The following is a 23853-nucleotide window of genomic DNA, read 5'->3' as shown; positions in this document are numbered from 1 at the left end:
GTTTATGAGGAGTTTTTGCCCTACAGTATCTCTTAAAAACCTTCTCGTCCCCCTTTACTTTTTTCTGTCATTTGCATAAAGAAACTGCTTCCATCATATCACTTTTTGCAGTAATTTAAATTCCTAACAAACTAATTATGATCACAATGTATTTTTCAGCCAGGCTAACACAGTACTTTCCTACTGAGGCATAATTGGCTCATTGGAAAAAAAGTAGTTGCAGGCACAAATTTTGCTTCTTTTTATTGTTTGGACTTTACAGTTCAGACAGTTGAAAATTTCTTTCTAAAAGTGCAACATCACTGCTTCAAAAATGGCAGGAATCAGAGTTGTATAATCAAGGACTCAGGATGAGATTCAGGAAGGACAACTCTGCAGCAAGCTTAACCTTTTCTATTTGAACAAACTCAGTGCTTGAGAGTCTCCCTTTTTCTTTTTTTTTTTTTTAAGCCCAACAGCAATTCCGTAGCAAATTTTTCAAAATTTCTTCCTTCTAAATGCAACCAAGACAATCAGAAGTTTGTAAGTCTATGGGAACATCAAGTGGAACAAAACTAGTGGAACAGTCAGCCAGCTCTTTCAAAGTGAAATGCCAGACTTCAGTGTTTTGCATGAGAGCGAGCAAATCAAGAGACTTTTACAGTTCAGCTTTTATTAAGTACCCCAGAACCCTGTGAGCAGTCAGATACAGAAATTATTGCCTTCATTGCTTTGCATTCATAGATTCAGCAAAGCAGCACAAATCCCTTCTCCCTCCCCCGTCATCCCACCAAAAAAAAAAAAAAAAAAAAAAAACCAGGAACCAAAATCTTTTATATAACAAAACCTACACTATGAAGCAGAGCTTTAGACAGAAACATTGGGGAGCGGGGCGCAAACCAAACTTGGCACATAATGAACAAACCAGAAGTGAGCACTACTTAAGCTGAGCTTGTTTTGTAGAAAACTGAGAGCGCCAGTGAGGAAAATAGCACAAACACAACCATGTCTACAATTCACAAACTGTAATCATAGTGAATATGCAGTATTCCAGTGGCACAGTATGGCCAGTCATTTATGAATGGTAGAAAAGTAGGTTAGGTTGGTGGAATTCTATTTTGACCCTTCTGAGCAAATCTTTAAACAGATCATAAATGAATCCTAAAATTTTGCCATAAAGTGTGTTGTCATGTTTAAGTAAACACACTCAGGGCTCGACTGAGCTACACCAATTTACACCAGCTGAGGATCTGGTCCCTTGTTTTTCAAAGGGTGAAGGGATGGCTTAGAGGATACATTAATAAGTTAGGGAGCCTTTCACTTCTAGATCTCTCGTCTGCAAACAGACTAGGTTGGTAGTGATCAGCTGTCTTAACCATTTCATGCCCTTACAGTGGCCTGTGTGAAAAACATTCTTGGTCTTAACGCTTGGCGCCAAAGATGCCACTACTATTGATACTGAATGACACATATCAGTCTTGTATTAGGGTCACTCTCAGCACAGGGTAGTACTGAATGAGCCAGGAGACTTAGCTAACCTCACCCTCAGGGACAGATCCCTCCAGGTCAGAGGTGAGATCAGTTGAGGACAGAATGAGTAAACTTGCATTGTCACTTCTCATATTGTGTGTTAAGTAATTTGACTCTTATTTTTGCCTTAATGGGAAAAGCTGAGCACTTTTGGGGAAAAAAAATCATCACACCCATTGTCTACATTCATTATTGGTCACTGATCAATCTCTATCTTCTTCCCTCTCTTCTCCACACATGCACCTACCTAGCCTCCTGAAACATTTTATTGGCTGCTTGTAGTTCTTCCCTTCTACCCCCTCCACCCCACTAAGCTTTTATATCAGTAATGAGCAGATGGTGAATTCAGCCATCGGTACACTACAGACTCCCTGACACACGTTTTTCAGAAACTGAGGAATTCTTCAGCTAAAGAGAGGATGACTGCCTGCCAATCCTGACCAAAGCGTTTATTTCAGAGGTAATGTAACTGAGACAGACTACCCTGTATAGAGGTTGTTATACAGATAGTGGAGGTCTGTTACAATGCTGATTAATAGCTCCTGAAGGCTTTATATTAATTTATAGTCCCACTCTTGTTGGGGATATTCTTTTTTTCTTACTTTAAAACTTTAGTTATTCCACTGTTAGCCTCGCAGAGTCTTGGGTGTATGTAATTTGGACACAGTATAAATTCATTTTAGAAATGTCCTCATTATGTTAAAGACAGCATTTTTTACCCAGAAGAACGGCTATCTGTGCCAATTACAGACAAGTCTGCAGAGATCCAAAAGGGAAAGGAAGTTATTTTTCCACATTCAGCTATGAAAATGCAAGGACACCAACACTGCTTTAGCTCCTGAACGTGCAATGAACTCTGTGCTGACAGTGTTGCTCGACTCTTTAGCAGTTACTTATTATTATTGATTTCCAAAGAATTACTAAACAAACAGTTGGGGATTGTAGGGTTCTAGTCCCAGAAACAGGATGATCAAGTTCAATATCTGGTTGGGAACCCCGATGTGCACAGCAAAGACACTCACATTGAAGGCAAAGCAAAGCTTTAAGTTATTAGCACAATAAGTAAAGACACACGCTCCAAACCACATAAAAAGAGAACAGTAAAATAGAGTTAAGACATCTTGTATCATTCTTTCCATATATTCACAGCCTTTCTTGGGGATTTGGTGGTAAGAGACAAAGGTCCTGCTGTATCCCTAGCATGCCAAATAAGTCTGATGTTCCATATCTTTCTTTACATGGTGGTCTGGCTTATTATAAGGCCTAGAGGCTGCCATGAATATTCTACAAATGACCACCCTCCTTTTTCCATATGTAACCTCCTCACCCTAATAATGTTGAGGTGTCTCTATTCTACAGGCTAGTAGATTAATAACCTTGACCTATTATCATTGACATCAATATACTGCCAAGGCAATCTTGTGGTTAAACATCTGCCAACATTACTGTTCTAAAATATCCAAGCCTAGTATCAGTTCACTGTTCCTGGTAACCTGGTGTCACTTTGTAGAGAATCCTCAACCTAAGTACAATGTTCCTAATTCTCCAAAACTCAGGGACACTGTTGGACCACTTATTTTTGCTGAAGTTCACAGGCCTTAAAGCCTTATTTCTAACTGCTTCAGCTAGTGCCTTACAGGATAAAGGCCAGTAGCTTTCTTGCACTACTGCTAAGTAGAATCCTAAAATAGCTCTATGGGCTACTGCAGATGCCTGCTTCACCACGGTGTTCATTCTAAGACTGGTGCCTGAATTAAAAAATAAAAATAAAAATAAAAATCATATTGAGTGGAAGAAGAATGCAAAATCTAAGTAAATATCTGGGAGTCTCATGCTATTTCTTTACAGGATTTTATGTGAAATTCTTGGTTTTATATCCTACATTATTTTTCTTTACAGCTTTAGCAGATATTTTTAACAAAACATTCCCAGAACATACATAATTCCTATGCCAAGGTTCATTTTTGGCATCTATCTTCCATTGCATAATCATTCCCACCCAGTAATCTCTTCCATTCTTTGTTTATCAATGTGAAACGAGAGACATCTTCTTTCTTAAATTACCAATACCTGACTACAGCAATCCAATACGGGACTATGACAATTTTCCAGTTCAGCAAATATGGACAACCAGCAAGATCTGCCAGGGGAAGTGTTTTCAGCTGTCTTTTCAAATACATACATTCTTAAAGAAAATTTGTTTTTATCCAAAATATATAACCACCAAGAATTTCACACAAAACCATCTTACCCTATTTAGCATTCTTCTTCCATCCAGGAGGAAGTTTTTCCATTAAGGCAAAATGACTAGCCATGCATCTTCACAGATGAATCGCTACTGTCACATGCAGGTACTTCAGGGTACCATATGTCTCCTTTCACGACTGTCACCTCTGATGCACTGTAGCATAAACATAAAGTCTCAGTTTCATAGTCTATTGCTGGTGCTGCACAACAACCCTAAGATAGAGGGGGAGAGCACGTGGATCATGTCTAATTCCGCTTTTCAGAAATGTTTGCTGAGGGTTTTAATGTTTGTTTCATAATTGTTAATCTGTCCTAGAAGGGATGGACAGATCTTCCCTGCATCTTTCTCACCTCAGAAAAATAAAACAATCCTGTCACTGAGATTCCAGAACACAAAAACACTTCAGTTTCACTTACAGTATTAAGCCCCTGATCTTGCAATGAGCTCCATGAAGGCAGATCCTCGCAGCTCCATGGAGCCCAACTGACTTCAATGAGTTCTAAATGGATGCAGGGGCCCAGAACTGCCAAACCAAACATTCAAAAAGCAAAAGTCAGGCACCTCAAAAACCGCGAGATCAGTTTAGATCTCACTATTTTTAAGCCAAACAGGTCACCCCAATACATTTTAAAGTTCTTTGTGTTTGCCTTGCAGCCTTTGAGTCTCCAGTGTAACCTGGGTCACATTTTCAAGCTTTTCTCCTTAAATGGGAGGCTTTGGGGTTTTGTTTTTAATTAAAGCTGAGCTTCTCACATTCTTCACATAAATTCCCAGAGCTGAGACTAAGAATAACCACTAACGACCAAAGGAGTTATGATAAAATCTGAAGAGCTGACAATACTGGGGTCCACCCCTCACAGAACTCACTGCATGATCAGACCTTCAAATTTCCCAGTAGGGACCTGATTTTGCCAAAACATCAACAGAGCTATTTGCAGTGCAAAAAGTTAAGAATATGTGTAAGTCTTCCTAGCAGCACTGGCTGCAAGAGCATCAAGGGCATTTTTTTACATTAAAATCAAATAACCGTAATAACTGCCCCTTGTTTTTTGACAAGCAGGTCCAAATTAACAAGGCTGTTGCAATGTTTATTCTGCCTCCCACAGGAGTTCCGTATTAGGATATTGTATGAGGTAGTATTTTAATTACTTCAGAGGACCAAAAACATGCTCAAATTAATTCTCTGAAATCTGACCTCCTCTTGTAATATCATCTAGACAAAAGGACTCAAATCAATACTGGAAAGAAAAAAAAATCATTCAAATAGTTACAGTACAGGCTCATGGAAAAAACAGCCATAATACTGGGTTTATACTTTTTATTATTTTAACTAATTATTCATAACTTTAATAAACCATTGCAGTTAGCTCCAAAACAAGAGCAACAATCAGTACATTTACTTTGTGTCAAAGTTGCTTGTATAAACTAAACATAAATTACTTTTCTGATTTATTGCATGTAGCTAAGCCACCTGTTGTAGTTAAAAAGTTCTTCCATTTGAAAAAATTCCCCAAACTTTCATTCAATATGTACAGTATTAAACTGATCTGCTTTCTGGCCTAGATGCTGCAAGGCGAACAAGTTTAAATGCTAAATGTCTGTCTTTGACGCATTATAACTATACATCCATGTTTAGTTAATAAAAAGAAGAAAACAAACAATCTAACATTTATTTCTAAAATAAGATTAAGTGAAATATGCATCTTGCACAGTGTTCCAGAATCTACGCTTTTTCACATTCATTGATATGGATGGAAATGTGGGATACAGATACAAGGAGAATGGCAGGATGAGTATATAGTATGTGTCAAAACTGTTGACAAAGAAAGCAGTTTGCTCCCCTGGTCGTGTAGTTAATTGTTACATAACCATGCCCAGTCATCTACTACTTCTACCATTCTGTCTGTTTCCTTCTGGGCTTCCAAGTGTAAGAATCTTTCTGTATCTAGTTGTTTACTAGAGGTGATGACAATATACAGGGATATATCTACAAGTACAACGTAGCCTTCCTTTGTTGTACTTTTTTTTTTCTAAGTTACTGAGTAACAAAAGAAAGAATATTTTTAAACAGATGAGACTCTAAAAACAAAGCTGTGTAATTTCCCACCTCCCTCATGTCATGCAGGTTTTCTAATGTTCTTGGGACCAACCTTGCAAGCTGTCAGTTCACAAAACTCCCTCTGAAATTGATGGGAATTGTACAGAATGGGCCTGGTTTACTTTGCTTTACTCCAATTCTGTGCCACTGAAATCAGTGTAAAACTGGAGTAACACACCAGTGAACCAGGCCCGCTGAGTTTTTGAAGGATCAGAGCCTTTCCATAGCAAAATTAAGGTCTGAGCCATAGCTTGACTTAGGAACAATTCCCAATGAAGACAGAGTTCTTGGTGAATGAGGAATCTGTGAAGCGGTTCCTAATTATCATTCTAGGTACTGACACTGCTAAGCTCTGTGTATCTCTAAACTCGTTACGATCTATTATTTCTGATGGAATTTCTGCTGTGGTGCTTTGTATGGATGTGAGAATCACCAACACGTCTGAAGATTTGGGCAAGCCTAGGTTTATATGAAACATTATTATTCCTATCATAGAATTGTACAGCTGGAAGGGATCCTGAGAGAACATCAAGTCTAGCCCCCTGAACTGAGACAGGAACAAGTAAGCCTTACCCATCCTGAGACGCGTCTGTGCAACCTGTTCCAAAAAACCTCCAATGATGGGGATTCCACAGACTCCCTTAGAAGTCTATTCCAGAGATTAACTAGTGTTATAGTTTGCCGGTTTTTCTTAATATCTAATCTAAATCTCCTTGCTGCAGATTAAGCCCATTGCTTCTTGTCTTATCTTCAGTGGACATGGGAACAATTGATTTGAGTCCTTTCCTGATAAAAGGTTTAGAAAAAACTGATCTCATTTTTTTGCTCTCCTCTGATTCTCTCCAATTTGTTCATATCTTTCCTATAGGGTGACACCCAGATTTTTACACACTACTCCAGCCGAGGCCTCACCAATGCCAAGCAAAGCAAGACAATTACCTCCTGCGTCTTACATACAACACTTCTAATACACTCCAGAATTATATTAGCCTTTTTCGCAAAAGCATCACATTGTCGACTCATATTTAATTCGCAAGCCACTATAACTTCCAGATCCTTCTCAGCAGTACTGTCATCTAGCCAGTTACTCCCCATGTTGCAGTTGTGCATTTGATTTCTCCTTCTTAAGTGAAGCACTTTGCACTTGTCTTTACTGAATTTCATCTTGTTGAATTCAGACTATTTCTCCAATTTGACAAGGTCATTTTGAATCAGTCATGATGTGGACACATGGCTCTTTGCCTGTATAGAAGTCGCAAGCAAAGGTCAACAGCTGACATTTCTGTGGCCTGTCATGCCATAACATATCAGCAGCCTTCCTTTCACCAAGCCATTTAAAAACATACCATAGCAAACTATCTTGCATTGGGGGTGCATAGACTAGAAGAACTAATGGAAATTTCCACATTAATTCCTATTATTCTAAAAAGAAGGGATGGAGGGGGAGACGAAGCCTGCTCATGTACATGAAACCCATACACTTCTACTTTTCCTGTGATGGCCACCAAATGATTAGGGTTCAAGTGTTTAAGGAACTGGCCTTGGATTCAAGAGATGGAACTTCAATTTCCTGCTCTGCCTCAGGCTCCCTGCATGACCTCAGGCAAGTCACCTGGGTGAAGACCTTCAAAGGTGCAAATGGCAGTTTAGTGACCAACACCCACGGACTTTCAAGGGGAGTTTGGCACCTATTTATGCCCTTGAAAAATCCGCCCCTAATTAGTCTCTCTGGACCTGAGTTCCCCATCTGTAAAGTGGGGATAACAGCACTGCTGTACCTCACAGGGTGTTGGGAGGATAAACGTATTGGAGGTTGAGAAGCACTCAGATACTACAGCAATGGGGTCAGATACGTACCTAGGCACATAGAAATCTAATCAGCACTCCGAAAACACTATTTAAAAGCAAGCCTAGATCTCTCTTTTCTGAAAGAGCTCAATATGCAATTGCTTCTATCAAGCTGTTTCGTTCAGAACCTTCACATTCTGAACCCATCCACTTCACTACAGATACGCATGTCATCGCGGTGGATTTAAATTCAGAGCATTATTGGCTGCTCTGGGGTTCTTCATGAGTAAACAGTGAACTCACACAGGAACAAAGCTGCCTCAAGAGAAAAACTGCCATCTGTTTACACAACTACACAGGCCAGATAAAATGCTAGTGACTTTATTATATACAAGATTTAAAAAAAAAAAAAAAAAAATCATCTCCTCCTCCTCCTCCTCTCACTACATCAAGTTCAAGTTTCCAGTCCTCATCTTTAAGGCTCTTCACAACACTGCCCTTCCTTACTTGTCTGCTCATGTTTCTTCTTGCATTGCCTTTCTTCTCTGCTCTGCCAATGATGGCAGTCTTCTCTGAGTGACCATTTGCCAGCTTCTCACATAAACGTGCCTGAACTTTCCTCCATAGTACTCCTAACGCATAGAATGCTGTCCCAGAACTGATCTGTACCGCTGCTGTCCTTTCCTCCTTCACATCCATTCTCCAGGCCCACTTCTGCTGCTATTCCTACACGAGACCAGCCAACTCATGATGGCTGCATTAAAGGGCAGATCGGCTAGCTCGCATGTATCTATTTAATAAATAATCATGTGCCAATACATGTATTTGTACAAGCAAATACTTTTTTATTTTATAAAGTATCACTTGTCTTCTTAGGCTCAAGTCCTGCAAATATTTACAAACTTGCTTAACTGTACACATGTGAATACTCCCAGAGATATTTATGTGCATATAGTTAAGCACATGGGTGTTTCCAAGATAGGAGTCTTTAAGTGTAAGCTCTGTGGGCCAGAAACCATCTATTTGTATGTGCCAGCACAAAACGGGCATGTGACCTTCCTTTTGGCAGCTGGACAATACAGCAAAATAAATTAAAAAAACAAAATAAAGGTGACTAGAGATCAAGAAATAGGCTGGCTGGTGGGGAGGTGGGCTATGTATCAGGGTAAGAAGCCAAAGGTTAGTCCTGGACTTTAAATCCTCCCATCACCACTACTTTTTAATATTTTATTCCAAGTCACATAAAAATATTCATGGACAACAACCTTGGCTTTGCCCCTCTTCAATACTATATGTTTGGGGGTGGGAGGGAAAAGGCCAACGTACACATTTGTGGGCCAGATTCTCAGCTGACTTAAGCCAGTGTGGCTCCACTGAAAACAACAGGGCTATGCTGATGTACACCAGCTGAGGACCCATCCCTGTATATTTATATATCTGTTTATGAGCATGTTTGACATTGAAACTTAATTAAGACCTATCAGTGACTGTACCACAATCTTCCTATTCAAGTTTGGTGAAGAGGCAAACTGTCATGGAGATATTGGTTCTTGTTGGTCTAACCCACCCCTTAATCATGTAGGCACTTAAAATGTCCCTTTAATCTCTCCAATTTTCACTAGAAAAGGCTGAGTGAAAACAATGTCCGCTAGGTTTAGCTTTTAAGCAGAAATAAAATAATCATTTTATATAATGGAACTTTGAAAGCTGGTATATTGTGTCATAAATAAGACAGCATAAGCAAACCAGTGAACTGAGATGTGGATAAGCCCATAAAATAACTGCTTTCCATAATGGTTTCAAACACACAGTTGAGGTCAATGCTACAGTGCTATTTGCAAGATGCAAATAAGCACAATTACATTAAGTTTGGCTAATAGGACAGCCACTCTAACAAGTCTTTCAAAGATGAGAGTTCACAGACTGTTTCATCCCACTGGACTGCAGCCACAAGTCCTCACAATACAATGCAATCTTGCACATCAGGAATAAGACATAATGCAAGCCTCTCAGTAAACAACCACTGTGGGTCAATATACAGTTAGGGCTTGAACTGGAGCAATGCTCAGCACTCAACCTGCTCCCAAAATAAAGGAAAGCACCTCCCATCAGGCCATAAAATTGTTAACATTTAATATCCAAAGAAAGACCAATGTTACTGACATTGGTAGGTCATCCGTCAAACTTTAATGGCTTAATTACCATCATCTCTAATCTGCAGTTCATTAAATAAAAAGCAAGTTATTACAAAAACCAAAACCAATCCCCACTACCAATTCCCACCTTCAAAGAAAGAAGAAAGAATCAAACAAGACATATGCAAGTCAAGTTGCTTAGTGTATCACTCAAAGCCACTTAGGTACTACAGTAACAGGGGCAGTATAAAAACCTGAATAGAACAGAACAGACCCTAGACCAGTGGTTCTCAACCTATTTACCACTGTGGGCCACATTCATAGTGTGTGTGTATCTATATCTCTATATACACACACACACACACACACACACACACACACACACACACACACACACACACATGATCTTAATAGCCTGAGGATGTCACATGGGCCGTGGCTAAGGTGACCAGAGGTCCCAATAAAATCTATATTTTGGCTACTTTTTTCAGTCTTTTACCCGATATTTAACTGTTCCGATATTTAACTTACCTGATATTTAACTCCTTGTCCCGCGTCCTGACTGATGTACAATTGGGACGCCATTAGTCCTGATATTGTAGGGTTGGCAAGGGGCTGGCAAGCTCCCTACCTGGCACTGCACAGCCCCAGAAGCGGGGGCACTTCTCTCTGGCTCACAGGAGCAGGAACGACCAAGGGAACTCTGTGTGCTGCCCCCATCATGAGCACTGGCTCCACAGCTTCCATTGGCCAGGAACCATGGACAAAGGGAGCTGTGGGGGAGCATGCGCCTGTGGGCGGAGGCAGCAGCAGCATGCAGAGCCACCTGGTCACACCTCTGCCTAAGATCCAGAGGGAGATATTACCGCTTCTGGGGAGCCGCCTGAGGTAGAGCGCCACCCGGAGCTTGCACCCCCTCCCATGCCCCAACCCCCTGCCCCAGCCCCCACCCAAACTCCCTCATGAAGCCCACATCCCAAACCCCCTCCTGTGCCCCAACCTCCTGCCCCAGCCCTGAGCCCCACATTGCAGTGGGGGCTGGAGCTGGGACTGTGCACCCCTGACCTGTGGCTTGGGGCAGGGGCCGGAGCTGTGCACCCCCCCCCATGCAGCTTGCAGCAGGGCCTGGAGCCGGAGCCACACGCCCCCTCAAGCAGCTTCCTAGGGCTGTGCGCCCCTGTTCCCCATGTCTCCGGGGGGGGAAGAGGGGCTGTGAACCTGTGGCTGCTCCCTCGCCCCAATGTGTCCCCATATTTTACTTGTGCAATCTGGTCGCCCTAGCCGCTGTGTGCTGACTGGGCTGCAGGTTGAGAAAAACTGCCCTAGCCTAGATCATCTCCATGGAGGACTCTAGTATATAATACAGTCAGCCAAAGAAAAAACCTCAAATACATACATATACAAGGAAGTCACACCAAAATATCATCTTTACAGTAACATTAAAGTTCTGGCTTAAAGCAATAAAAACAAGCCCAATTTGTCCCTTAACTCACCATAATGATGGCCTTAGTTCCTACAATACCTACAGCGGCACAATTTGTTTGGTCAGAACTTCTTGCGTAAGTCAGCCAGGGCAGCATTTGGCCCACAGCATCTGACATCATGCGCTGCTGAGACACTCCTGAAAACTCACTCCGTTCTGGCTGAGGTTAAGGTCAAAGTAGCAGCTTTAGCTTAGAAGCGCCCTGCTTTTGTCAGCTCACATTAGCCTATTAGCATCTTTTAATGTTCTTCCCCTTCTCCCACCTTTAGATAAGGTGAACCATGGTAATGGTTGATGCATTGGCACACACAGATAGGCCATCTGCAAGAAGTGTACTGCAGAGAAAGCTGGGTAAAAAGGACTGGAAAAAAGTAGCCAAAATATAGTTACTGGCTAGTTTAGATGATTGAGAGGAGAATTAGGAGACCAATTGCTCAAGAAAAATAAAAATCTGTTTGTCTGCCACGGGATCAGAAAATTAAATTAAACCCTACAGTACGGAGACTAAAAGGAAAAAGCCCCTAACACTGAGACTTTCACCTACTTTATGTAAAGGCAAGAGACTGAAGTTATCTATTGTGTTCTCACTTTAGCAAAATCTTTAGAAGTTATCACATTGGGATTCCTCATAATATAAATCCTCAATCTGACCTGGCCAGAGGAGGAGGAGCAGTAGTATCGGCAAAGTATGGTATTGGGTCTGCAGAAATACAAATATTTTGGCTAATGCAACACAGCCAGCTTGGACGAAAGTTGGAGAAACTTGTTCAGAAAAACTGGAGCATTTTTCATGGGGGCTTAATTACTCAAATATGGACTAAAATATCTATGCAAAGCAACCCTAAGGGACACCACTTCAGAGGAACCGTAAGATTCCTTTGCACTTTGTCATGCAGCCTATATGACCAGTGGCTAGAACAGGCATAATGAATTGTGTTGAAATTAGGAAGGCTCTAGGACAGGGCTTTAATACTATCTGGATCTAAAATATTTATGGAGGAATACAGCGAACCAAGAAACCCCAAACCTTTTGGCTTTAGGAAATACAACCTGCCCTAAGAAATTCTGACAAATTCTAGAATGCTGCTGGAAAGGTAGAAAATACAGCATATCAGAAACAGCGAGAGGCAAAAACTGGAATGCAGCCTAGTATTTGGGGAAGGCAGGGCAATATAGATAGAATGACGCAGCACAAAGCTCCAACTGCTCTGTTTCTATCTCCTGGCAGGGAGAAATAAACCCCACAGAAGAGCCAAGAGAGAATGACCCCTTTATTAAAGGCCTTGACCCTTAGCTCACTGAGGTGTCAGAGTCTTTCCATTGGCTTCAGTGGGCTTTGTATCAGACCCTAAATGGATTCCAAATAGGCAACAGGTAAATATATCTGTCCTCAGGGGCAGGGAGGAACAGAGAACTGGAGGAAGAGGTTAAAGAAATACTTGTTACGTGCCATTTCAACAAATGGCTATTTTATGTGTCTTAACACGTTGCGAGTGAACTGAAATATGGTTCAATGAACAAGAACTGCCAGGGGCAGCTGCAGCTCATACACTTGATTTCTTAAGAAATTCTTTGAGTCTTGTGCAAACAGAGTCAACTGCTAACACAGGTGACTGCAGGTCCTTCCTCCCCCTTTAGAATGCATTCCGCCCACCCTCCTCAGCAGACCAGCCAAGAGTCACTACAGAAGGAAGAGAGCATGGCAGAAAGGAATAATCATCATCATTCCCCATTTTACAAATGGGAAATGGAGGCACAGCGAAATGAAGTGATATGCCCCAAGTCACAGAGGAAGCCTGTGATGGAGCCAGGATTTGATCCCAGGTCTCCTGAGTCACTGTCCAGAGCCTTAGCTGCAAGACCACCCTTTTCGCCTAGGATAGAATAAAGCTGATTGCACTTGTTTTCTAGGATGATGTCTTTAGCATCATTCAAGTAGAGCAGCTGCCATCAGGCTAATTCCTGTCAGTCACTATTGAAGTGTTTCATTGCACCATCAAAACAGAACTAGCGAAGAAGAGTGAGAAAGACAGAGGGCTTGTCTACATCAGAAAGTTGCAGCGCTGGTGAGGGAGTTACAGCGCTGCAACTTTGAAGGTGTACACATCTGCAGGGCATCACCAGCGCTGCAACTCCCTGTTTGCAGCGCTGGCCGTACTCCCGTTTTGTCTCGGGTGTAGAGGATCCAGCGCTGGTGATCCAGCGCTGGTAATCCAATGTAGACACTTACCAGCGCTTTTCTTGACCTCCGTGGAAGGAGGAAGCCTCTGGTAATCAAGCTGGTCTCCTTTCCCGGTTTGCTCTCTCGTTCCCGGAACCCCGAGCAAGCAGGTCTCCTTCCCTGCGGTTTGCTGGGTGGCTCCGGGAACGCGAGAGCAAACCGCGGCGAAGCTGGTCTCCTTCCCCGGTTTGCTCTCTCGTTCCCGGAACCCCGAGCAAGCAGGTCTCCTTCCCTGCGGTTTGCAGGGTGGTTCGGGGAACGCGAGAGCAAACCGCGGCGAAGCTGGTCTCCTTCCCCGGTTTGCTCTCTCGTTCCCGGAACCCCGAGCAAGCAGGTCTCCTTCCCTGCGGTTTGCAGGGTGGTTCGGGGAACGCGAGAGCAAACCGCGGCGAAGCTGGTCTCCTTTCCCGGTTTGCTCTCGCGTTCCCGGAACCCCCCTTGAAGCCGCCCAACAGCGCTGCAGTGTGGCCACATCTAACACCACTTGCAGCGCTGGTTGCTGTAAGTGTGGCCACTCTGCAGCGCTGGCCCTATACAGCTGTACTAATACAGCTGTAACAACCAGCGCTGCAAAATTTTAGATGTAGACATGGCCAGAGAGAATGAAAAATGAAGATAGTGGCAACAGAAACTAACAGCAGCTACAGTAACTGCCTAAGGACAATGGGAAATGCAATGTATTACAATAAAAGACGACACTTTAAAATAATGGTCTAGTTAACTGATGCTAAATTACAGTTGAAAGCCTGTGTAAGTACTTATGACATCTGCATTACAACAGGTTGAGTTCATCAGGATTATAGTTACTGCAATTCATGTCAAACAAATTAATAAATATTGAAACTTTAAAGTAAAAAAGTTTTAAAGTGATATTGTAAGGTACATCAGCCTTCCCCAAAATGTTTGGCACTTGTGCAAAGCTTACTAAGGACTAGAAGTGTTTTCACCATTGGAATGGGTGCTACTGGTTTCCTGCTACATCCTGCAACCAAGCTCAGTTCATGCAAACCAGAGAGAGTGAACCTGACCAGACACGTCATTAGTATGTGGCTAAAAGAAATGCAAAGGGTTAACAAAATGTATGATTTTAAAGTTGGCTGTGTCCCCTTTAACAAACGCAAAACCTGGTATATTACCTATTGGCTGACTATTTCAGAGAGAATTAAAGTAAAAATAAATGTTGTTTATCTAGTATGTTTTTAGATAACTGACATCTAAGATTCTGACTGGTTAAGCTGAAGTCATAGTAATAAAAGAGCCAAATCCTGACCATATTCCCATTCCCCATACAGACGCTAGTTCTGCTATGGAAACAGGGGAAGGATTTGGGGATTCCAAGATAACATATAACTGTAGAGCTCTGTCCATGGGGACCCTCTTGACCCAGAACGTAGTGGGTAAGAGGGAGAACAGCATGGGAGAGGACAGTGGATCGACAATACTCAGGTCCACCAGCCAGTTTACCTCATGAAGAAGACTGGCCTCATCTGCCATACAAGCTACTTCAGCACTGAGGCAACAGCAGTAACTGCATAGCAGTTCTGTGTCTTGGAGCGAAGAATTCCTCCCTACTCCACACCCGCTCACAGACATGCTCAGTACATTGTTTGGCTGCTTAGGCTGCATGCTTGGTTCCAGAATTTAGCCTAGAGAATATATACCACTATCACCCATAAGTATTATATTTCCAAAGCACTACCCAAGGAGTTACATCCTAAATCTCATGAAAGTTTAACAGGATTTGGGTCCTTAACTTTCTGCTTCAAAATTGAAGCCCTTAGGTCAGGTGCTCAGCATACTGTATTTTCATATATTATATGTCCTTCTACCCAGAACTGCATGCTAGCAGAATAATTTAATGGAGGACACATCAATCCTTCACTAAAGGGTGATATTTACAAGGCAACAATCACACCAGTGCCGAACAACAAGGATGTCAAATACAGGGCTACAACTTGGCTGTGTAACCAAGTAAAGAGAGAAGAAACTGGATGGGAGGGGAAAGAAATATTTGTAATAGTGTGGCAGGTTGTGCACTGAGACTCATGCATGGAGGAGACGAGTCCCTCCTTGAACAGAAGCTACTGTTCATTAGTGGAAAGGGGTAAGTGACCTTCCCCATACCATTCTTTCCTTCTCAGGATGGTGGGGACAACTCACCACTAGGTCATGGGACATATTACCACCAAAAAGATATTGGAGGTAGAAAGACAGAAAGAAGCTGGAGAGATTCCTTTACAAGGAAACATTAGAAGTCTTAGTTGGCACTCTTACTTGAGCAGAACTCCCAACTGCCTGATCTGCCAAGTGAGCTTGGGCAAATCACATCACCTTTTTGCACCCCTGCTTCCCATCTGTTTGCCTTATGTTGCAAGTAAATTCTTTGGGGGCAAGGACTCTTTCTTCCCAGGAATTGATAGTGCCCAGCACAATGGGACTGCTTGGTACTATCAGAATACAAACAATAAATACTACTACTAACATTAGCCTAATAAGCCATCTGTTTCAACAGGGAAGGAGACTGGAGAAAGACATTAAAAGAGGTATAGATACAGATGCATATTTTACTGAACATTTGAAAATATTTTAAACATATTTTAAAAGAATGTTGAAAAATGAGTTGAGAATATTAAATAAAAGTGGATCCAAAAGATGCTTTAATTGAGCCTGACAGCATAATGAATCACATGAAGATGGGAGGACACTCAAACATTGTTTTGCAAAACAAGGCTCTTTTGTGGCTTTGAATGTCAGTCTTGCATTCCAGGATGAACTATGCTTACTACTTCCCAAAGTTGTTGGGGGGTGGGGGGAGAGTAGGTTGCTGCTGCCCCTCTCAGTGGGAGCGGTATATGCTCCCTTGCATGCTGGCAATCCCTGCATATACCTATCTATCTCATAGAACTGGAAGGGACCCTGAAAGGTCACTGAATCCAGTCCCCTGACTTCACTAGCAGGACCAAGTACTGATTTTTTGCCCAAAATTCCTAAGTGGCCCCCTCAAGGACTGAGCTCACAACCCTGGGTTTAGCAGGCCAATGCTCAAACCACTGAGCTATCCCTCCGCCGATGTGGGTGAAGGGGTGGGAATATCACCATGACTCCTACTGCTCCACTGAGTGAAGTTACTCCAGATGTAAACTGATGTAACTAATAGCAGAATATAGCCCTGGATATTTCAAAAGATACAGGTTGATTTAGATTATAAACTTCTGGTGGACAGCCTTTTTGTCCTAGGTTTGTACCGCACCTAACACAGTGGGTCGCTAGTCTACAATTAGGGCCGCAAGACACTTACCACAACACAAGTACTAAATAAGAACAGATTACATCAATGCTTTTACAGTTTACTTCTCACTTTCTCAATCTTTAAATTCTTCACATTGGGTACTATTATTCAAACAATCTGAAATACTTACAAGACATGTATATAGACTGTGATGTACATTTAACTTCCAGTATGCGTAATGGAAATAATTGGACATTCAAGGGCTCGCCAAAGTATTATAAAGAACAAAATACTAAGATCCAGCTTGCCAATACTAGACATACTCATTCCAACTCAAAACTGTGTCATGGCTGGAGCTGACCATGGAGAACAAAGCAAGGTTTAGTGATTTTCTGCATATTCTTTCCCTGACCCCTCACCCTTTCTAAGGATGGATTTGATTACTTGGAATTCTGGGCTAAAAAATTGGAAATTCTGCACTCAGTATTTTAAAATTCTGCAAATTTCTGCATATTTTATTTGTCAAAATAACACTAATCACACTAGTTTCAATTATTTTTGTAATTTATTTCAAAATACCCATCAGCAACTCTGTCTATAACAATAGACACAACAACAAAAAATTTCCTCATGAGTAGAGAGTTAAAGAAACCCCTACAACAATCCAGGTCCTGTTTCTCTACTCCCTCCCCCCAGAGCCAAGCCACAGGGCACCGCCCAGTCCAGACACCCAGACCCACTAACCCCCAAGAGCCCAGTTGCAGAGCACCCCCGAACCCAGCCACTTGCACCCACATCCCAGGGATTCAGAAGGAGAAACAGCCTGATGTGCGTACCAGGCTTGTACAGCTTTTCCTACATGCTGCTTCCTTCCTTCAGGATAGTCACTGCAGCTTCTGGGAACTCTTCAGCTCTTCCTTCCCTCTCTCTCTAGCAGTACCTTGTATTTGCGAGCTGGGGAACCAGACTCTGCCAGGTCCAGCAGCCCCTAGTGGTGGCCAGCAGCTCATTTCTGCAAGGGAAAAAGGAAATTCTGCACAGAACATTAATTCTATGCAAATTTTGCATTGTGCAGTGGTGCAGAATTCCCCCAAGTGTAATTAATTGTACTGGCAAAAGGTATGCAAACAGTTGTAAGTGATAAACAGAAAAACCTACTTCTTGCGGCAGCACTGAATGTTGCAATTCTAGAATTCTACGCAGTAATTCTAAGTAGTATGCCTGGTTCGTTGTTTCACGTATATTCACCTCAGCTGTTTTTCAGCAGTGCTGACTGGCAAGCTCTGGGATTGAGAGTAAAAGGTTTGGGCATTCTTGTTTATGGAGAGGACTCTATTGTGTCCTACAGGCAAAAACTGTAGCTGGTTTCAGTCTCCATACTGGACCTGTACATGTAGAAGCAACTGAAAAATAATGACGTGTTTATTTTTCTTGCTAAATCTAAAACAGATGAAGACAACATACACACTGGGCAAAGAGTGGTGGACCAAAATGCCCAAAGTAACCTTTTCTTTCAGGTGTACTACTGCAGCATGGATATAAATTTGCTCAGGGTCTATAACTCACCAAATGTGCTACACAGAACACACGTTTGCACTAAACCGGTAAAGAACAAGGATGAAAAGTTTTAAAAACTCATGTAAACAGTAGGATTGATGTGTGATTAAAAAAAGGATTAAATGTTTAATCTGGGGCGATAAATAGCCCTGCAAATGTTTAGTGCAAGATTTGCTGGCTCTGGCCAGCTCATGTTCTCGTTGCCTGGAGGACAGATCCTTGCTATTAGGGAAAAGGCCTTATGATTTTTTTTTTTAAATAGACTAAAAAGAGGGTAAGATTTTCACCTCTCCTTTTTCCACCCTCACCTCTCTTTTGTTTGCTCTGCTATACAACATCATAAATGGATCTAACGCCACCTCTGGTATTATGACAAACTGCGGTATTTCCATGGTGTTTATCTTCCATGGGCTTCTCTACATCTCATATGCTATGTGACTGCAATAATTACGTCCTTGAATACTCTAAGATCATGCAGTACATGGAACAGATTAAATCTATGTTGTATGCTCACTCCTAGAAACAGAGTCGCTATGGCCCCCAAATCAGAGCCACGCCTCCACAGCTCACTTTGCAGCATATTTATCAACAGCTCTGTAGGATGTGGCTAGCCCCTCCATTTTTTTAATTTATAACACTCCATAATGACTGCAATTATTCCCATTAAGTAAAAGAGCTGCATGCTCATGCTGCACAACAACATATTTTTACTTCTTCTTTTGCACTGAGCTACATTTATTAGCCATCTGGATTGCCAAATTCTTTAAAAACCCAGGATGTAAACCCTTTAAAAGCACCCTCGTATGAATGCTTCCTTCTATCATAATTAATACTGATTTATAAACATTCAGGATTAGGGAACAAATACTTAATTCTTTCCTAATCCTTTTGCCAGCATGACTGTATTCAGTTTTCACGAATATAGATTAACCAGCCTGAAGTTAATAGCATTTGAAGGACAGAGCTGATCAGCCGTGCATAACACCATGATATTGCAGTCTGCTTCTACTACAAATTTACTGTAACCTGTGGGATTAGGACAGATTCAAGAGACTGCCATATTTCTGTTTTATGCCTAATGCAATTTCCATCTTTCACTATAAACCCATGTTCAGGGAGATTAAAGACATTAAACCCTTAAAAAGTATCAGATTGGATGATGTCTTGTAATAGCACTGAATAAGCAAACATATTTAAGATGGTGTGTTGTTATATGTGACTCATTTAATATCACTAGTCTCACCGAGAGAGTTTTGTTGATCTTCAGGAGACCCACGTTCTATTCCCAGCTCTGACACCTGACCTGCTGAGTGACCTTGGGCAAGTCACTTTCCTTTTCTGTGCTCCTGCTTCCTCCACTCTTTGTCCACCTTGTCTATTTACATTGTAAAGCAGGGTCTCTCTCTCTCCCCCTCCCCAACCCTTTGAGGCAGGGGCTGTCTCTCATGTGTGTTTGTATACCACTGAGCATGAAGATGCCTGTATCTTGGTTGGGGCCTCCAAACCCTATTGTACTCCTAATAATAAATAATCATAATACAACACAACAACTATATGGTAGTATTAACCTCTGTTTCCAGCTCTGCTTGTATGTAATGCACTCTGCTTTGGAAGCTAGTGGGAAATCAATGCAATGTTCAGAAAGGCTGTTACATCAAATGTCACTGGTTCAATGAATTCCATCTTCTCTACCCCTTGCTGTTAATGTCCATTCTGTTCCTGTCTGCCACTTAAGTGCCAATCTTAAAAACAAAAAGCTTTCTGGATCTAAGCAGATTTTTAAAAATCAAAAGTTTATTTGCTGCAGCAGTGTTTTTGGAAGAAAACTGCATTTGAGAAATAACCAAAACCTGGTCTCAGCCAAAGTGCTGAAGAACTACCTTCTTACTGGACTGTTTCAGAGCGATTGCTAAAAGCATGAACACAACCAAGGCCAGCTAAGCAAATACAGCAGAAAGATGGGCTGTTCAAATCTGCCAAGACTGCAGTTTGCTAACATGTCTTTAATACAGACACAAAGAACTAAGAAGAAAACAGATATACAAAAACAATGTACTTCAGTCTTATCTGCTGGTAGCTCTCATTCATCTAAGTGCATGTCTACGCTGCAGTTAGACACCCATGGCTGGCCCATGCCACTTGACTTGGACTGGCAGGATCCAGGCTCATGGACTGTTTAATTGTGGTGCAGATATTCGGGCTCAGGCTGGAGCCTGGCCTCTAGGACCCCCTGAGGTGGGAAAGTCCCAGAGCTCAGACTGCAGTCAGAGCCCAAACATCTACATTGCAATTAATCAGCCCCAGCTGAAGTCAGCGGCATGGGCCACCCACAAGTGTGTAATTACAGTGTAGACATATCTTAAGTGTTGGGTGGAATTCATTGTGTCAGGGAAAATATAAAAAACCTATATCAAGTGCTCCCTTTTCTGCTGCAAACAAACAGTTATATTCCCTCAGTACCTTGAGCAGCACATAGGGTCACCAAGAATTAGCACTTCATTTAACAACCACTAGTTCAAAGATTTCACGTGTACTAGAGTTTATCTTCATCCACAATACACACGTTAAGTTCTGCCATGCTCACTGTGTTCTCTGGAAGTTTTGTCACTAAGGGTCTGTCTACATTGCAGCAGTGTGCGCGCTTTCCAAGGCAGGTAGACAGACACATGCTAGCTCTGCTCCAGCTAGCATGCTTAAAAAAAAAAATAAAAAAATCACAGCATGGCATGGTGACAGCTCAGACTAGCTGACCAAGTACATACCCAAGGAGTTGGGTGGGACTGTACATGGGTGGCTCACCTGAGACACTACCCATTCCGCCGCAGTCATGCTCCGATTTTTAGCGTGCTAGCTCAAGCAGACTTCGCATGTCTACATTTATCCAAGCTAGGAATTGCATTTCCCAGATGCTGCGTAGACATAACCTGTGAGCTCCAACTTGCCCTCAGATATATGAGGTGGATGGAGCATGTGTGGAGCTGCCTTCTACTGGGTCTTCTAAATAATTAGACTACAGCATTTTAAACATTCAGAGATGACCTGTAGACACTGCATAATAGTGTACAGAAAGTGTTTACGGCAAGAAGTGAGTATCACTCCTTCCCCTGAAACTGCAAAGGTATTAAGGTACATAAAATGTAATCACTGAAATTCAGACCGAGGCAGGATACCAGGAATCCTACAAAAGTTGCCATGGAAGCATTAATGGCCTAAAGGGTTTGTGATGTTAGGCACAAGACTTATCAGAAAGACACAGATATTAGCGGCCTAGGGACCCAAAGTGCAGCATTTGGGATTGACTGGGTGAGAAGATAATCACCCTTGCCTCCTTTTCTGTCCCATAGAGTATGTGTACCCTGCAACTGGAGGTACGATGGCAGCACATGCAGACACATCATGGTAGCTCTAATCTAGCTAGCACGAGTACCAAGAGCAGTGAATCATGGCAGCCGGGTCTTCGGCACAGGCTGTACAAGCCTCCAGGAATCTAGGTATCTACCTGAGCAGCTAGCTATTGGTATTGGCACTAGCTAGAGTACAACTAGCTCATGCATAGGTACTGCATTTGCACCTCTGACTCCACTGTAGACACACCCTTAGATATTTCATGGAAATTTCTGGGAGGTTTTCCATCCAAGTACTGACCTGGCCTGACACTGCACTTGCAAACTGTGACAGGATCACACTAATGCTATTCAGTATTCACATTATCAAAGCTTTGTGCAAATGACGACTAATTAATTCAGGTAAAGCCATCCGTATGAGGCACTCAACGTTGTGAGCATCTTAAAATGTAAGTTCAAGGCCATCTACTGCTCTAGAGCCACACAAAGAACTCCCACTGATGTAGAAGGAAATTGTAAAGATTAGGATGATATAGTGCCCTTTGCCACTGCACTTTTTCCACACAGTTGCAGTAGCTGAACCCACACAGAGGTTCTGGAAACCTGCATGCAGCTCTCATTGGCTTCAATGGGAGCCACACAAGCATAGCCAATGCAGAATGTGTTTGTTCGCACTCCACTCCTTCATTCTGTCCCTTCAAGTACTTTTGCCACTTTCATGGGAGAGCTTTTCCTCTGCAGCTGCTGCAATCAGAACTAACCTTCTTATCAGTTTTCACCCAATTTTCCAACTGCCTCCAAAAACGTGTCTCTTGTCCCTTTCTTAAACAGCTTCTTAATTTCTCTTTTCTGCTGCTATTCTGAGTTGGTGATTTTAATTTATGGGACAGGCACCTGCAGGATGGTAGTTATGTGATTTGTTTATCTGTAGAGACTCAAACAAATAATACCATTTTATGAAAAACTTTATCCAAAATAAAGCTGTGTATTGTATTTATGCGACCCAATATCTAATCCTAAATGTCTGTTCCAAGGAGTCAGTGTACAGTGGCATGTTTCCTTCCCAAGGTGCTTTTGAAGCTTCTATTGACGTTACTGAGCAATGCAGGAACAATTAGAAGGGACTGCTCTTCACAGTTCAAGCAGCAGGGTTTATTTGGGGGCAGTTTTAAAGCAAAACGGACTGATACCTATGTGGGAAAGATTCAAGCCCCTTCATAAAGTTTCACTTAAATTAACTCGAAGTCTCCATCTAGCTGCTGACGGCACTGCAGCCTACTTAGCAAAATGAGTTCAGTGCAGAGCTCCAAGCAATTTAGAATTGGTTGCTCTCCCTGCTGAAGCTATGCATGTGTAACTCAATGAATGAGCTTCTTTCTGAGAGATGGAGGATGCCTAGAGGTCAGGGTTGAGGTAAATAACAGATACCTTTGTATGCCTCACTCTTCCCCCCTAGCACCCCACTGGAGCTGCTGGACAGACACCCCAGGGATCACCTTCTTCAGCCAGTCCAACGTAAGCGGATGAGATTGCTATATGCAGGCAGAGATGTGACAATTCACTGAAATTCAGCACTTCAAAAGCAAACATTGCCAGACGACCAAATTTCTACCTTCATTTAAATGTTTGTAAGTAATGTTACACATGGTACATGCTGTGATGCAATGGAAAAAAATCCCCATGGTACTCCCTATTCATACACACAAAAGTAACCCCATTTTAAAGTGTTACAGACACGTGTAGTATTAAAGGGATGATACAGTCACTTCACACCATTCCACCAGGAGCAGGGATAACTCTCACACTAACCAATAGTGCTGACTGCCAGCATCCAGACATCTCATTTTCCATGCCAAAGGCAAGTTCTAAAAGTGAAAAGCAAGTTTGTTCTAGTTCGCCACTTCAAAATGATGAAATAAGCACGTCCTCTTCCTTTACACAGTGGTTACAGTTATTAACTTTCTAGTTCTGCCAAAGGTAACATGTTAACTTTACTTCAGTATTCCTATAGTACTCAGCACAGAATGCATGCAGGGAATCTAATGGCACTGAAGATTTTAAGCACAACCTCTGAAGCTGGAGAGGACAGAAACTAGTGTGGGTGGGCTATTTACTATTCTTCCTAGGCCCTCAAGTCAGTGGATTGAAATCTTGCAGAGTGCATAACTGCAAAGAGCTCACTGTTCAACAGTTTATTCTCAGGGTCAGCTAGGGATTTTGAGGTGGATGCCATGTAGACGG

The 23853-nt window shown here is 42.1% G+C and overlaps 1 protein-coding gene and 1 long non-coding RNA gene across 3 annotated transcripts in view; one reads left to right on the top strand and one right to left on the bottom strand.

The window, feature by feature from the left end:
- GPC1 (glypican 1) overlaps positions 1-23853 on the bottom strand; it is a 320362-nt gene that overhangs the window by 246255 nt on the left and 50254 nt on the right. The gene's annotated exons all lie outside the window — the stretch shown is intronic.
- LOC115657289 lies at positions 1867-8463 on the top strand. Its single transcript, XR_004001948.1, has 2 exons — positions 1867-1969; positions 6724-8463. It is a non-coding gene; the product is annotated as an uncharacterized LOC115657289 (long non-coding RNA).

The sequence above is a fragment of the Gopherus evgoodei genome, chromosome 9 (assembly GCF_007399415.2).
Source record: "Gopherus evgoodei ecotype Sinaloan lineage chromosome 9, rGopEvg1_v1.p, whole genome shotgun sequence".
In the NCBI taxonomy this organism is placed as follows: domain Eukaryota; kingdom Metazoa; phylum Chordata; order Testudines; family Testudinidae; genus Gopherus; species Gopherus evgoodei.
Note: the sequence above shows the minus strand (reverse complement) of the source record. Positions and strands in the feature narration are given on the sequence as shown.